We start from the raw sequence: 16630 nt of genomic DNA on the forward strand, positions 1-16630 counted from the left end.
GGGCAAGAGAGGGGAAGGACAGTTAATTTTTGCTTCATTCTCTTTACTGGTAATGGCAGGATCAGGTATAAAATGCTCTTTTGTTTCCAGGGAAGCAATCAGTAAAGAGCTGGTGTGGTCATTTCCTATGTTAGTTATGACTGAAGAGAAAAGGAAAAAGGAAGGAAAAAGGAATATTGTTTTTGTTACACCTAATTGGGCATAATGAAGCAAGTTATCTGGTTATAAAGTAATTAGAAGTGTAACTGCATTTTAACTGTTTTAACTTAATCACTTCCGCAAACCCCCTCACGAGGTATTTTTTATTGTGACTAGTACTAAAACCATGCCATCTAATTCCAGTTTGTAAAACCAGACCCCTACCCTCTATCCCAAGAGATATCAGAAAGGTCTCCCTTTACTAACTAGTTTGGGTGGCGGGAGATGACAGATAATCTTCAACTCATACTGTACTAGAGAAATCGGACCCTTCCCTCTGTCTCTTGGTTAGAATAAACAGAATAAGGATATTTTTTACAATGAAGAAGTTAGCAGAAGAAACAGGAGAGTGATTGCAGAAAAGAGATGAACCTTGATCTCTTCAGAGTTCAGAATACATCCCCCACTTGGAGCTTGTAAATTGTTGCTTTCCAAAATGCCTTGCTATAAACTAAAAATTCTTGACATAGTATGTATTTAGTTGTGATTCTAATGTATGAACTGGTTTTCTCAAGGCTGAAGTTCAAGGGTCACACTGGACCATAGCTACTGGTTTGAAAGGTCTTGCTAGTGCATCAGATCACCTCTAGGTAATCTAATTTTCGGGCACTTTTTCTGGGGAATCTGCAGAGCTCCATATTGTGTTTCAGAAATTCTGACTAGTGTCCTAGAATCAGAATTTTCCAGTTCATTTTGTAGAACTTGTTTAACAATATGTATTAATATGAAACTTGCATATTTAATATTGGTATCAGCCCGGATTGTCCTTAAAGTCTAAAGCAGCAATGTAGATAGTATATGTTATTAACAACATCTCCAGCCTGGAGATAACCCTTCTCACACCATGAACTACTGAGTATTTATTTTCTACAGTCATTTGCAATAGGTTATAAAAAATAAGATGCAAAGTCTATCTTTAAGAGTTTGTTTTTGATGTGGACCATTTGAAAAATCTTTATTAGATTTGTTGCAGTATTGTTTTTGTTTTATGTTTTGGTGTTTTGGCCTCAAGGCTTGTGGGGTCTTAGCTCCCCTATCAAGGATTGGAAGGCAAAGTCCCAATCACTGGGCCACCAGGGAAGTCCCTAAATCTTTTTCTAGTTAACATTTTTACTGTGTTCCCACTAACTCTTGGAGCTACAATTAACTGCAGTCCACTTGGACTCTCATCATTGATGACTTATTACAGATAGATAAACTTAACTTCTTAATTGAGAAATTATACCTGTTAATAGTTATTGTTAGAATAATTGAAATCAGTAAAAATATTCCTGTCAATAAAGGTTATTTTCAACCAATATAGGAAAAATGTTTCCCCAGATAAATTGGTGCCACATCAAATGAAGCAAGGACATTTTAGAAATTCTTGTATAATGCATAGTATTCCATTTCTAATGTGGACTCATTCATGCATTTATTAACTCACCATATCATTTAAAACATCGGTTAGTCACTTCTGAAGTACCAGTGTCATGAAGCTCAGAGCCTATTGGGAGAAGACAGATGCTGAGAAAATTGTCCTATAAATTAATATAAAATCGCCACTGTCTCAGCAGAAAACAATCTAACCTAGTTCAAACGAAGAGAGTTTAGTGAAAAGGCAACTTGGATGGAGGCAGGGTTAGCAGAACCAGTGAAAGGTACAGAGAAGGTGGCAGGAATGATGCTGCCGGAGACCAAGGGAGCCCAAGCCAGGCAGGAACAGTTAGGGCCTCCAGAGGAGCTGCCAGCCCCAAGGACAGAGACCCCAGCAAAAAGGGGCGTGGAGGACATGCCCAGCTTCTTTCTTCTCCCTGCCTCCAAGTTTCTGCCCTTGCCTGTCATCTGTGGGACCCAATAGAAACTGGCTGGATGGGCTGTCCTGGTGATCTAGGATCAGGACTCAGCCTCCCAGGGATGGATCGGGGAGATAGGTGCAAACTGAGAATGACCAGCACTGAAGTCCAAGCAGAGGAATACCATGTTGGTTACCCCTTTCCTGGTGGGAGTGGGAGGAAGGAAAGGTTCCCTCTAGAAATGACACTGGAGCTGAGAACTGAAGAAAGAAAATCAGCCTGTGAGGAGAGGAAGGAAGAGCAAGTGTTGGGTATCAGTTATCGGAGATTTTCTGGAAGATCTCAGGACCCTTATGTAATGTGCATTATCTGGAGCAGTGCTGATCAAATGCATGATGGGTGAGTAGGCAACCTGAACTAGTCAGAAGTGCTCAGTGGTCCAGGGTGCTTGGTAAGATGTTAGCACCAAAGCTAAAACAATGGGCCACAGTGAGGATACTCCCCTTCCCCCTTAAGAGTATTCTCTTTTTGATTCCAAACAGTATACATAGGTATTGACATAATGAGATTTTTTTTTAGATTGTAGATGCATTTGATTTATTAATCCCCTTTAACTGAAATTTCATACACATATATGCACAAAATAGAGATGCAGAGTGCAATGACTTATCCAAGTAACATCTTGTAACCAACACCAGTATAAAAACTGAATTCCCCCACGTGGCCTTCTGCCAATCACTGCTCATCATCAACCGAAGGTGAAAAAACAAACGAACAAAAAATCTATCTTGATGTTTTTTTGGTAAACACTTCTTCATTTTTCTTTATAGTTTTTGTGACAAAGAGCCTATCTCTAAATACGGTGTTTTGGTTTTGCTTGTCTTTTTTTGATCAAGGAATGAATGGCATCATGGATTATGTATTGACAAGTGTCTAGATTCTTTGTGACTGGAATTAATTTCCCCATGCTGTGTGGAAAACTGTTAGCCAAATTTATCAACTGTTCTTGATAAATTTGTTGTTGGATGGTTATTTGGGGTCTGTGGATAAGGTGGCTGTTGTCATTCTGCTGCGCAACAGGCCAGTTAACCAAGAGACGAGGTGTTGAGGCAAGGAAAACAACCTTATTCAGAAACGTGGCTGAAGGACAAGATGGCAGACTAATGTCTCAAGATAAACATCTGAGTGGGGTCTGGAATCCAGTTCTTTTATGGGACAGAAAAGGGGAGGAGTTGAGGAGTTAAATACTGTCCTCTGGAATGGCCAACCTTAGGGAGGGGATGTGTTAATCTCTTTAAGGCAGAGCCACAGGGCTCCCTGAGGAAGGTCATTATGTATGATTATAATAACAAAAGCAATGAAAAGCAAAGAGACAGATCCATCATGGGGTCCTAAATGGCTCTTCCTTGGAGCAATTCTTATTTGTGTTTTTGGGGGCCTGTGGACGTGCACTCAGGGAAGGAATTGTCAGCTTGTAGGTTGTATGCCTCATCAACTTTAATAGATAATACCAAACTGTTTTCCAAAGTAGTTGTACCAATATACTCCCACCCGCGGCAAATGGGAATTTCCCTTGCTCCTTATCCTTGCCAACATTGTCAGTCTTTGTAATTTTAGCCTCTTTTTGGTGGTTTTTCGTATTGTGGAGTTAATTTGCTTTTTCCTTACTGATGAGATTGAGCACCTTCTCATCTTGTGACATGATTGTTCAGGTCTCTTGACCACTTTGTAATTGGGTTGTTTGGGTTTTTTCTTACTGATTTGTAGGTATTTTAAAATATATTCTGAATGTGAGCTCATTGTTGGCTGTACATGTGGCACAGTCTTCATTCAGTTGCTTGCCTATTCACCCTTAAGGATGAAAAGAGGTTCTTAATTTTAAAAATCCAAGTCCTTAATAGTCTTTTTTTCTCTATGGTTAGTGTTTTATTACATCCTGTTCAATAAGTCTTTTCTTACTCTGAGGTTATGAACATAGACTTCTATGTTATCTTCTAGAACTTTTGGGGATTTTTTTGTTTTTTCTTTTCTGGCTGTACTATGCGGCATGGGGAACTTCCCCAACCAGGACTCAAACCTTCATCCCTTGCGGTGGAAGCACAAAGCACAGAATTTTAATGAGTGGGTAACTAGGGAAGTCAAAGACTTTTCAGTTTTAACCTCCCCAATTTTTATTTACCCCCAAATCTATTCACTGGGAATTAATTTTTGCATACTGTGTGAGATAGGGTTAAAGTTTTAATTTAAAAAGTATTTATGGACATCCAGTTGCCCCAGCATGATTTACTGCTAAGTCCATTCTGTTCTCATTCCGTTCTTACAAGATAGCCCCTGTGGGGCTACCGTGTTTGTAAATCAAGTGCTCCAATATGTGTTTGGGCTCTCTAGTCCATTTCTTTTGTTTATAAGAATATTTTTGCACCAATAGCACACTGCAGTTTTATAACAGGAGTTTATATTCATTAGACCAAGTCCTCTTATCTTGTTCTTTAAGAGTTTCTTGGCTATTCTCTTTCACATTTACAGAACATTTTGGAATCAGCTACTAAGTTCCACCAAAACAGAACAACAGCAACAACAAGAATTTACACTGTTGTGATCTTGATTGAGATTGCATTGTTTATAAATAAGTGGGCAAAATTAATATCTTTATAATGTTGAATCTTCTGGTCCATGAACATGGTATTTTCCTCTATTTAGATCTTTCAAAATTTCTTTCAAAGATATTTCATAGTTTTCTCTAAAGGTCTTTCACATCTTAGATTTATTACTAGATATTTTATAGTCTGCTGTATATTGTTTCTTTAAAAATTTTTTTCTAAGTTCTTTGCTAATATATATATTTATTATATTTGCTAATATATATATAAATATATATATATTTTAATTGACTTTGTATCCAGAACCTAGCTAATTTATGAAGTTAATGCTAGTTACTTATATATATATGTATGTAGGAAATGGCAACCCACTTCAGTATTCTTGCCTGGAAAATCCCACGGACAGGAGAGCCTGGTGGGCTACAGTCCATGGGTTTGCCAAGAGTTGGATACGACTGAGCGACTAAACACGCATGCATATATATATTCTTTTCAGATTATTTTCCCTTATAGATTATTACAAGATATTGAGTATAGTTCCCTGTGTTATACAGTAGGTCCTTGTTGATTATTTATTTTATATTTGCTGCTGCTGCTAAGTCACTTCAGTCATGTCCGACTCTGTGCGACCCCATAGACGGCAGCCCACCAGGCTCCCCTGTCCCTGGGATTCTCCAGGCAAGAACACTGGAGTGGGTTGCCATTTCCTTCTCCAATGCATGAAAGTGAAAAGTGAAAGTGAAGTCACTCAGTCGTGTCGGACTCTTCGCGACCCCACGGATTGCAGCCCACCAGGCTCCTCCGCCCATGGGATTTTCCAGGCAAGAGTACTGGAGTGGGGTGCCATTGCCGTCTCCAATTTTATATTTAGTAGTGTGTATATGTTAATCCCAAACTGCCCCCCGCCTGTCCCTTTAGTAACCATAAGTTAGTTTTTGCTGTGAGTCTATTTCTGCTTTGTAAATAAGTTCATTGGTGTCGTTTTGGGGGATTCCGCATATACGCGATGTCATGTGGTATTTTTCTTTCTCTGTCTTCACAGAGTGGGATAACTTGTACATACATCCATGTTGCTGCAATTGGAATTATTTCATTCTTTTTTGTGGTTTAGTAATATTCCGTTGTGTATGTATATCACATCTTGTTTGTTCATTCATCTGTCAGAGGACATTTAGGTTGCTTCCATGTTTGGGCTATTGTAACTAGTGCTGCAGTGAACACTGGGGTGCGTGTATCTTTTCAAATTATAGTTTTCTCTGGATATATGCCCAAGAGTGGTTTTGCTGGATCGTATGGTAACTCTTTTTATTTATTTAAAGAATCTCTGTACTGTTTTTCATAATTTTACATCATTTTTTTCTTTTCATTCAAAAGGAGTTCTTATCCTTAGTTTGCCAAAAGTTTTTAATTATATGTGGATGCTGAATTGTTTCAAATGCTTTTCTATATATATTAAGGTAATCATTTGATTTTTCTCTTTTATTCTGTTAGTGTGTTGACTTATTAACTGATTTTTCAGGTGTTAAATCAAACTTGCATATATAAAATAAATCCAACATGGCTATGATGTTAGTTTTTATATGTTCATTAATATCACTTGTTAATCTTTTATTTAGAGTTTTTGAATCCTAATCAGTTAGTAGAATAGTCCTATAATTTTTCTTTTTCTTAACTTCCTTGTCAAATTTTGGTATCAAATTATACTGACCTTAAAAGTAAGTTGTGGAGTTCTGGAAGATTTTGTGTGAGAGTAGTATTATTTAACCTTGACATGTTTAGCAAAACTCACAGGTGAAGTTGTCTGGCCTTGAAGTGTCCTTTTTGGGTTTGTTGAATGGTATTACAGCATTCAGATGTTTAAAACTTTTTCTTTTACTGTCAATTTTATAAGTTTATTTCTTGTAATTTTTCATCTTAGATCTTCAACTATATTGGCGTAAGTTTGTTAAAGATATTCTCATGTCTTTAAATGTCTGTAGGATGTATAGTAATAGCTTCCTTTTTTATTCTTGACATTGGTTATTTGTGCCTTCTTTCTTAATCTTTCTAGGAATTTATCAATTTTGTCTTTTATAAAGAATCAACTTCTAGGGCTGTTGATCTTTTTTGTTTGCATTTATTTTCTACTTCATTAATATCTGCCGTTTATTATTTTCTGTTTCCTTTGGGTATATATTGTTATTTTTCTAGTTTTTGAAAATATTAGTTAATTGATATTCAGTCTTATTTTCTAATATATACATTTTAGATAATTTTCCTTATAAGTATGGCTTTACCTGCACTGACTTCAGTGCTTTGGAATTTAGTAAGATTTGTTTTATTCCCTGCTGATAGTCAATTTTTGTAAGTGTTACATGTTGTGCTTGAGAAGAATAATGTGTTCTGCAGTTGCTGGACGATTGCTCTATTTATTCAGTTGGCCAGCTTTGCTGCTTGTGTTTGAGCTTCTCTGATGGCTCAGCTGGTAAAGAATCTGCCTGCAATGTGGGAGACTTGGGTTCGATCCCTGGGTTGGGAAGATGTCTACACTCCAGTAGTCTGGCCTGGAGAATTCCATGGACTGTATAGTCCATGGGATCTCAAAGAGTCAGACACAACTGAGCTGCTTCTGTTCGGTTCTTCTACTGTAATTATGGTTTTAGACCATTTGTCTTCGTAGTATATTTGTCTTTTAATACTTTATCTTTAGGACTGTATACATTTATAATTGTATATTTCTGGTGGATTGAACATTTTATCATTAGGGAGTGTTTGTCTATATCTCCAGAATTGCTTTTTGCTTTATCATTATAGTTAACGAGAGATTGATTTGGCTAATCTTTGTATGGTTATCTTTTTCATATTTTTACTTTCAGCCTTTCCATAGCCATTTATTTTATATGTCTTTTATAAGTGATAGATGTTGATTTCTTTTTCTTAATCCAGTTTGAAAATCTTCACCTTAATTGGATTATATAGGCAATGTATTAATACATGTGACTTAGGTTTAAATTATCTTATTTCAGTGAGGTCGCTTAGACTTGTCTGACTCTTTGTGACCTGGTGGACTATAGCACACCAGACTTCCCTGTCCATCGCCAACTCCCGGAGTTTACTCAAACTCATGTCCATTGAGTTGGTGATGCCATGCAACCGTCTCATCCTCTGTCCTTCTCTTCTGCCTTCAATCTTTCCCAGCATCAGGGTCTTTTCAAATGAGTCAGTTCTTCACATCAGATGGCCAAAGTATTAGAGTTTCAGCTTCAACATCAGTCCTTGCAATGAATATTCAGGGCTGATCTCCTTTAGGATGGAGTGGTTGGATCTCCTCACTGTCCAAGGGACTCTCAAGAGTCTTCTCCAACACCACAGTCCAAAAGCATCAATTCTTCGGCGCTCAGCTCTTTTTATAGTCCGACTCTCACATCCGTACATGACTACCGGAAAAACCATGGCTTTGACTAGACGGACCTTTGTTGGTAAAGTAATGTCTCTGCTTTTTAATAAGCTGTCTGTTGCTGCTGCTGCTGCTAAGTCGCTTCAGTCATGTCCGACTCTGTGCGACACCACATGGGATTTTCCAGGCAAGAGTACTGGAGTGGGTTGCCATTGCCTTCTCCAAATAAGCTGTCTAGGTTGGTGATAACTTTTCTTCCAAGGAGCAAGCGTCTTTTAATTTCATGGCTATAGTCACCACCTGCAGTGATTAAATGCTTTCTATTTTTTCCGTCTGCTCAGTGTTCTTTTTTGCCTTCCTTCCTTGCCTTTGGTAGAATATGGGTTTGGTTTTGTTCTTTTTAAAAATTATTTATTTATTTAACTCCATCTGGTGGCATGTGAACCCTTAGTTGGGACATGTGTGATCTAGTTTCTTGAGTAGGGATTGAACCCATGTCCTCTGCATTGGGAGCATAGGGTCTTAGCCACTGGACCACCAGGGAAGTCCCATTTTGTTTCGTTTTATATATTTTTTTAATGCTTACATTTTTAAGCCTCTGTTAGAAGTTTTATATTCACTTCTCTATTCTTTTAGTGGTTACTATGGAGATTATAATGCATTCTTGACTTAATATATGTTGTTAACTGGTATTTTCATTTTATTAAACATTTTTTAAAATTGGCACTCTTAATCTTTTCCTAGATAATACAAGGACTTTGACTTCTTTCACTCCATTTAGCCCCCCCCATTCTGCAATTTATATGCCATTGTTGTAATGTATTTTATTTTTTATATATTTTCAACACAAGAACATATCGTTACTACTACTTTTTAAAGTCTGTATTCAGTTAGACTTCTGCATATGTTTACCATTTTTGTTGTTCTTTCCTTTTTTTCTGTACTTTTTTTTGGAATCATTTTTATGCTGCCTGAAAAACATCCTTTACTCTTTCCCTTAGTGAGAGTCTACTGGTGACAGATTTTCTCAGTTTTTTTATAGCTGAAAATGTATTCATTATGCTTTCATTCTTAAAGTACATTTCTGGTTTGAATGGTTGGCAGTTAATTCTTTAAAACTTGGTTAAGATACTGTTACATTGTCTTCTGATTTGTCTTTTCTTTTTCTGGAAAAGGAAGCTATCACTCTGAGGATTGCTTCCTTGTAAGAATATGTCTTTTTCTCCATCTGCTTTTATAGTTTTCTCTTTGACTTTGGTTTTCTACAGTTTTGATAGGATCCAGCTATTTGTTGATTTTTAAAAAACACTGCATGAGGTGGTAGGACTTCTTTGATCCATTGTTATTAGCTTTGTAAACTTCATCCTGGAGAAGGTGATGGCACCCTACTCCAGTACTCTTGCCTGGAAAATCCCATGGACAGAAGAGCCTGGTAGGCTGCAGTCCATGGGGTCGCTGAGGGTCGGACACGACTGAGTGACTTCACTTTCACTCTTCACTTTCATGCATCGGAGAAGGAAATGGCAACCCACTCCAGTGTTCTTGCCTGGAGAATCCCAGGGATGGGGGAAGCCTGGTGGGCTGCCATCTATGGGGTCACACAGAGTCGGACACGACTGAAGTGACTTAGCAGCAGCAGACATCATTGTATCTTCTATGTCTTGTTACCTTCTGAATTTTATTTGGTTCATTTTGGTTATTTTCTTCTGATCTATGTTCCAATTCACTGTCTATTTAACTGCATTTAACCTGTTAAGCCTACCCATTCATTAAAGTTTCTCTGAACTGCAATATCTTAAGCCTTTGTGGTCTGTTCTGTTGCCTGTGATTTCTTCTAATTTTCATTCATGCTGTTATGCCTGGTTGCTTTTCATTATGTACTGGACATTGTACTCTTACTTTGCAGAAGTAATCTGAAATAGAAGATGGTGTAAGAGATAATTTTTTTCTTCCAGTTAGAAACCAAAATAACTATTTTTAGGTGTTGCTGTATTTCAAAAGTGAACTCTAACCTGGGAAGTTTTGCCTACTTAAGATAGGCATTTATGATTAGGTTGTAGATCTCCAAGGTCTCAACCCAAAGACAGCACCATTACTTTCCAACTTTTTGCTGGTGCTGATAGCTTTCCTTGTCTTTCCAGTCTCTAATTCTGCTAAAAAGTGAAAGTGAAAGTCTCTCAGTTGTGTCCAACTCTTTGCAGTCCCATGGATTGTAGCCCGTCAGGCTCCCCTGTCCAAGGAATTCTCCAGGCAAGAACACTGGAGTGGGTAGACATGCCCTTCCCCAGGGCATCTTCCTGAACCAGGAGTTGAACCTGAGTCTCTCTCGTTGCAGATGGATTCTTTACCATCTGAGTCACCAGGGAAGCCACTAAATTCTACTAAAAGTATATCCCGACTCTCAGCCACTCAGAAGCCCCTTTGGGAAGGAGCAAATAATAGTGCCCACCCCCACCCCCAACAAGTTGGGTTCTTGTCTCTGAGCTACTTTCCCAGGTGAAGTCTCTTTTTAATTCTTTGATATTTTTAAGCGTATTTTTGTCCCATTTGTATAGCTGTCCTCAGTAGTGGGTTGTCATTCGAATTACCTTGTCTACCATTGTAAAGTGGTTGCTGCTATTATCTCCATTTTATAGAAAAGGAAAGTAAGGCATTAAAGAAACTGAGTGACTTGCCATGGATCACACAGCTAATAAGTGGGGGCCTATTTATGTCTGAATCTTTCTTTATGAGACTAACTATAGTGATATGGGTTAACTTTATTTTCCTCATTGTCCCCCTTGAGAATCTAGTAAAAGTGATTGACTCTACCTTCTGAAAAATGAAAACACTGAAAAATTTTACATGCAGTTTTAGGGGCTTCACGGATCCCAGGTGAATTAGAATATAGGTACTTCAAGATAGAGGACGTCACAAGAGATTGAGACAGTTTCTCCAAACCAAACGTGTGATATTCTCAATTTCTCATTACCCAAAATCAAAAGCTGTTCTGTCAGAAATGTGTTGAGTACTGACTGTGTTTCCAAGGCTGAAACTTTATAAAGATACAAAGGAAAAAAAAGACAAGTTTTCTTGTTGAGCCATTACTAAGCTAGTGATCAAACTGGGATGAACAGATTCAGGAGAGCTAAGAGCATAGGCATGGGGGTTATACGGGTACAGACTCAGGCTGTATCCCAATGTTTTGATCTGAGATTAGCACTAGATTATCTGGGAATTGGACTTTCTGCATCACATGGAGATCATCACAGCTAGGGGAACGTACCATTTGACAAAGGAAGGCGATTAAGAAGCAGTAAACAGAATCTGCCTGCAACACAGGAGACCCAGGTTTGATCCTTGGGTCGGGAAGATCCCCTGGAGAAGGGAGTGGTAACTCACTCCAGTATTTTTGGAGTGAGAATTCCATGGTCTGAGGAGGCTTGCAGACTACAGTCCATGGGGTCACCAAGAGCCTGACACGACTGAGCGACCAACACTTTGACGTTCAAACATGGAAAAAGCTCCCCCTTCCCTGCTTAAAGGTAGGAAATAAATTTTTGCTAGAAATAGACTCTATCAGCCCAGAGCCAGCACCAGAGGACTCTGCAAATAAACCTTATTGAACTAACACTTATCTTCCTCGTTAAAGAGTATACGGATTAGCTAGCCCTAGTGCAATTATACCCCTAGTTCAGATCCCTGTGTCTTGCCAATTCTTCACAAATGTATTGTTTCTTTGTCTAAAAGGTATAAGAGCTTCCTCCTCTGGCCCCTTCTTTGGATCTTCATTCTCTTGTGTAGGTTCTCATGTACATGTACAAATTCAATACAATTTGCATGGTTTTCCCCTCGTAGTCTGTCAGCTTTAATTTTTAGACCCAGCCAGGGACTCAAAGAGGGTGGAGGAAAACTTCCTCCCTAGTCAAAGAACTCACAGTAGTGAAGGAGAGATAACAAAGCAGATGTTCTAGAAGCCCTCGCTAGTTAATGGGTACCTATTTTGGGGGTAAACATACTCATCTTGCCAATTTGTAAGTATTGGCAAAGTTGCTCCTTGTTGCACTTAGCAGTTCACATTTTTTCTTGTAGATTAATTAGATATAAAAGGCACTAAAGTGTGTTGGTGCCTAATGGAGCCTGATGTGACTGTGTGTTGGGGTGGGCAGTGGTCTATAGCTGTGTATGCAGTGGCTCAGTCACTTACTTAATAAGTAAGTGCTTCTGGCAAGAAGCATGGTTAGACAAAAGCAGATGTTGCTTGCTTGTTCCATGAATTCCTCCCCCTCTGCTTATCACTTCTAGAGAATTTTGTCCAAGAATGATTTAGTCACCTGTTCCAATTTGTCTTGAGACTTTACCTTTTTCTGCAAAGCAGCTGTAAGAACAAATACATGTGATGTGTGTAGGATTTGAGATGGCTTTTGACATCTTCTGGGTGTTTGTAAATGGATCTCCAAAAGAGGGGAAGAGAAAATGTAGTCCAAGCTTCCTTTCAGAAAATTGAGAGAATGAGGCTGCCTTCCTTTTTTATGGATACTGCGGTTATTTTCTTCTTTAGCAGCATCACACACAGAGGTGTGCGTGTGTGTATGTGTGTGTTCCATTGTATCTGACTCTTGTGTGACCCCATGGACTGTAGCTGGCCAGGCTCCTCTGTCCATGGGATTCTCCAGGCAAGAATACTGGACTGGGTTGCCATTTCCTCCTCCAGGGGATATTCCCAGCCCAGGGATGTAGTACACATCTCCTGCATTGGCAGGTGGATTCTTTACCACCGAGCCACCAGGGAAGCCCCGTGTGCGCAGGGGACTCATTTTATTATTTATTTTTTTAATTGGAATATGTTTGATTTACATTGTTGTGTTTCTGCTGTAAAGCAAATTGAATTAGTTTTTAGATTATTTTCCCATATAGGTCATTACAGAGTATTGAGTAGAATTCACAGGTCCTTTTTAGTTACCAATTTTATATATTGCTGTTGTTGTTTGGTCATTAAGTCATGCTTGACTCTTTGTGACTCCATGGACTGCAGCACCACAGGCTTCCCTGTCCTTCACTATCTCCCGGAATTTGCTTAATTCATGTCCATTGAGTTGGTGATGCCATCCAACCCCCTCCTCTTCTGTTGCCCCTTCTTCTCCTGCTCTCAATCTTTCCCAGCATCAGGGTCTTTTCCAGTGAGACAGCTTTTTGCATCAGGTGGCCAAAGTGGTGGAGCTTCAGCATCAGTCCTTCTAATGAATATTCAGGGTTTATTTCCTTTAAAATTGACTGGTTTGATCTCCTTGCAGTCCAAGGGGCTCTCAAGAGTCTTCACACAGTTTCGAAAGCATCAATGCTTAGGCGCTCAGCCTTCTTGATCTTTCAACTCTCACATCCATACATGACTACTAGAAAAACCATAGCTTTAACTATAAGGACCTTTGTTAACAAAGAGATGTCTTTGCTTTTTAATATGCTGTCTAGGTTTGTCATAGCTTTCCTTCCAAGAAGCAAGGCTCTTTTAATTTCATAGGTGTAGTCACCATCTGAAGTGATTTTGGAGTTCAAGAAAATAAAATCTGTCACTGCTTCCACTTTTTCCCCATCTATTTGCTGTGAAGTGATGGGATTGGTTGCCATGATCTCAGGTTTTTGAATGTTGAGTTTTAAGCCAGCTTTTTTCACTCTCCTCTTTCACATCAAGAGGCTCTTTAGTTCCTCTTTGCTTTATGCCATTAGAGTGGTATCATTTGCATATCTGAGGTTATTGATAGTACTCCAGGCAGTCTTGATTCCAGCTCATAATTCATCCAGCCGCCATTTTGCTTGATGTACTCTGCATAGACGTAAAACAAGTAGGGTGACGATACACAGCTTGCCGTACTCCTCTCCCAGTTTGGAACCACTCTTGTCTCATGTCCGCTTCTAACTGTTGTCCATACAGGTTTCTCAGGAGACAGGTAAGGTAGTCTGGTATTCCCATCTTTTTAAGAATTTTCCATAATTGGTTGTGATCTATGCAAAGGCTTCAGCGTAGTCAATGAAACAGAAGTAGATGTTTTTCTGGAATTCCCTTGCTTTTTCTATGATCCAATGGATGTTGGCAATTTGATCTCTGGTTTCTCTGCCTTTTCTAAATCCAGCTTGTATATCTGAAAGTTCTCAGTTCATGTACTGTTAAAGCCTAGCTTGAAGGATTTTGAGCATTACTTTGCTAGCGTGTAAGATAAGTGCAGCTATGCGGCTATTTGAATATTCTTTGGCATTGCCTTTATTTTGGATTGGAATGAAAATGGACTTTTTCCAGTCCTGCGGCCACTGCCGAGTTTTCCAAATTTGCTGACATATTGAGTGCAGCACTTTAGCAGCAGCATCTTGTAGGATTTGAAATAGCTTAGCTGAAATTCCGTCACCTCCACTAGCTTTGTTCATAGTGATGCTTTTGAAGGCCCACTTGGCTTCATGCTTAAAGTTGTCTGGCTCTAGGTGAGTGTCCACACTATTGTGGTTATCCAGGTCATTAAAACCTTTTCTGTGTAGTTCTTGTATGTATTTTTGCCACCTCTTTTTAATCTATTCTGCTTCTATTAGGTCCTTGGTGTTTCTGTTCTCTATTGTGTTCATCTTTGAATGAAATACTCCCTTGGTATCTCCAGTTTTCTTGAAGAGATCTCTAGTCTTTCCCATTCTATTGTTTTCCTCTATTTCTTTGCATTATTCACTTAAGAAGGCTTTCTTATCTCTCCTTGCTATTCTCTGGAGCTCTGCATTCAGTTGGGTATATCTTTCCTTTCGCCTTTCACTTCTCTTCTTTTCACAGCTATTTGTAAGGCCTCCTCAGACAACTACTTTGCCTTCTCGCATGTCTTTTTCTTGGGGATGGTTTTGATCACTGCCTCCTGTACAGTGTTATGAACCTTTGTCCATAGTTCTTCAGGCATGTAGTGTTTATATGTCAATCCTGATCTTTCAATTTATTCCTCCCCCTCCCTTCTCCACTGTCCCCCACCCTGTAACTGTAGAATTGTTTCTACATCTGTGACTCTGTTTCTGTTTTGTAAATAAGTTCATTTGTACCATTTTTATAGATTCTGCTGCTGCTGCTAAGTCACTTCAGTCGTGTCCAACTCTGTGCGACCTCATAGACAGCAGCCCACCAGGCTCCTCTGTCCCTGGGATTCTCCAGGCAAGAACACTGGAGTGGGTTGCCATTTCCTTCTCCGATGCATGCATGCATGCTAAGTCGCTTCAGTTGTGTCTGACTCTGTGCGACCCTATGGACAGCAGCCCAGCAGGCTAGATTCTACATGTAAGTTGTATCCTATGATATTTGACCTTCTTTGTCTTACTTCACTCAGTGTGACAGTCTGTAGGTGAGGGCACTGTGGTACTGCAGCCTAATAGTTGAGAGTCATGTTTTATTCGGTGGGAATTTTTAGGACTTCAAACCTGGGAGTGGTATCTCAAACCCAAAGAGAATAGCTTAGAGAGGCTGAGCAGAAAGCCAGATGATACAGAAGTTTTGCAACAAGGGGCAGATATCTGAATGTCAAAAAAGTATTGTTAATTAAAGGAAAACCAGAAATCTCAAGTTAAGGCAGCTAGGGCTTTTCTTTGCATAGGAAGATGCCAGAGTTTGGTCTCACTGCAGTCTTTGCTTTGATCTGCATCTCACCTATCTGGGGCCAGTTTCCTGTGTTTTCATATCCTGAGTTCCCTCAGGGCTCACCTTAGGGAGTGGACTCAGTCTGATGGCTGCTAAGTGGTAGGTTTTTCCAGTAGTCATGTATGGATGTGAGAGTTGGACCATAAGGAGAGCTGAGTGCTGAAGAATTGATGCTTTTGAACTGTGGAGAAGACTCTTGTGTCCCTTGACTGCAGGGAGATCCAACCAGTCAATCCTGAAGGAAATCAGTCCTGAATATTCATTGGAAGGACTGATGCTGAAGCTGAAACTGCAATCACTTTGGCCACCTGATGCAAAGAACTGACACATTGGGAAAGACCCTGATGCTGGGAAAGATTGAGGGCAGGAAGAGAAGGGGACGAAGAGTCAGACACGACCGAGCGACTGAACTGAACTGAACTGAAATGGTATTTATTACTTCCTTCAGGACCTCCCTCAGCAGCTCACCATCTGCGGTTGTGGCAGATGCCGTTGCTGATGACTGCGACATCCTTGTTTGCTGTTCAGGCAGGAAATACTCCATTTCTCAGGATCCACATTTTGCAGAGATCAAGTTTTAGATAGTGGGATGCTCCTCAGGCTTGCACACAAAAATGTGTTTTGCAATTTTGTCCGAATCAGGAATTTGTAGTTTGGGACTGGGAAGGCAGTAACGCTGCCGGCCGTGGTGGGTACCACTTCGTGATCTGGGTCTGGGTCTCAGAGACTGAAGCCCCGGGGAGCTTCCTGGCACCCTGAGTACACGCAATGCCACAGGCAAATTGGGAATCCTCCAAGCTTGCTTTTCTCACCTTTTCTTCTGTGTTCTCTGCTCCCTCCCTGGGTTCTAGGCTTTTTCAGCCCTTCCCTTCAATAAGCACACATCCGGCTTCAAACTGGATTCAAATCCCAGCCCCATCTGTTACCAAGTGATGTGATTCAGGAAGTGTCTCTTCCTTTCTGATTTCCTTATATAATATACTTAAACACGTTTCAGCTCTGATGGTGACGATTCTGTGACATAAGTTAACGTAGAATGCAGGAAACACAA

General features: G+C 39.6%; 1 protein-coding gene across 4 annotated transcripts in view; it reads left to right on the forward strand.

Annotated features, from left to right (window-relative positions):
* Positions 1-16630, forward strand: part of TBC1D9 (TBC1 domain family member 9) — a 129650-nt gene that overhangs the window by 1385 nt on the left and 111635 nt on the right. The gene's annotated exons all lie outside the window — the stretch shown is intronic.

This window comes from Bos grunniens, chromosome 17 (assembly GCF_055505025.1).
Source record: "Bos grunniens cultivar Pamir isolate PY7600 chromosome 17, Bosgru_T2T1.0, whole genome shotgun sequence".
NCBI classification, from domain to species: Eukaryota; Metazoa; Chordata; class Mammalia; order Artiodactyla; family Bovidae; genus Bos; species Bos grunniens.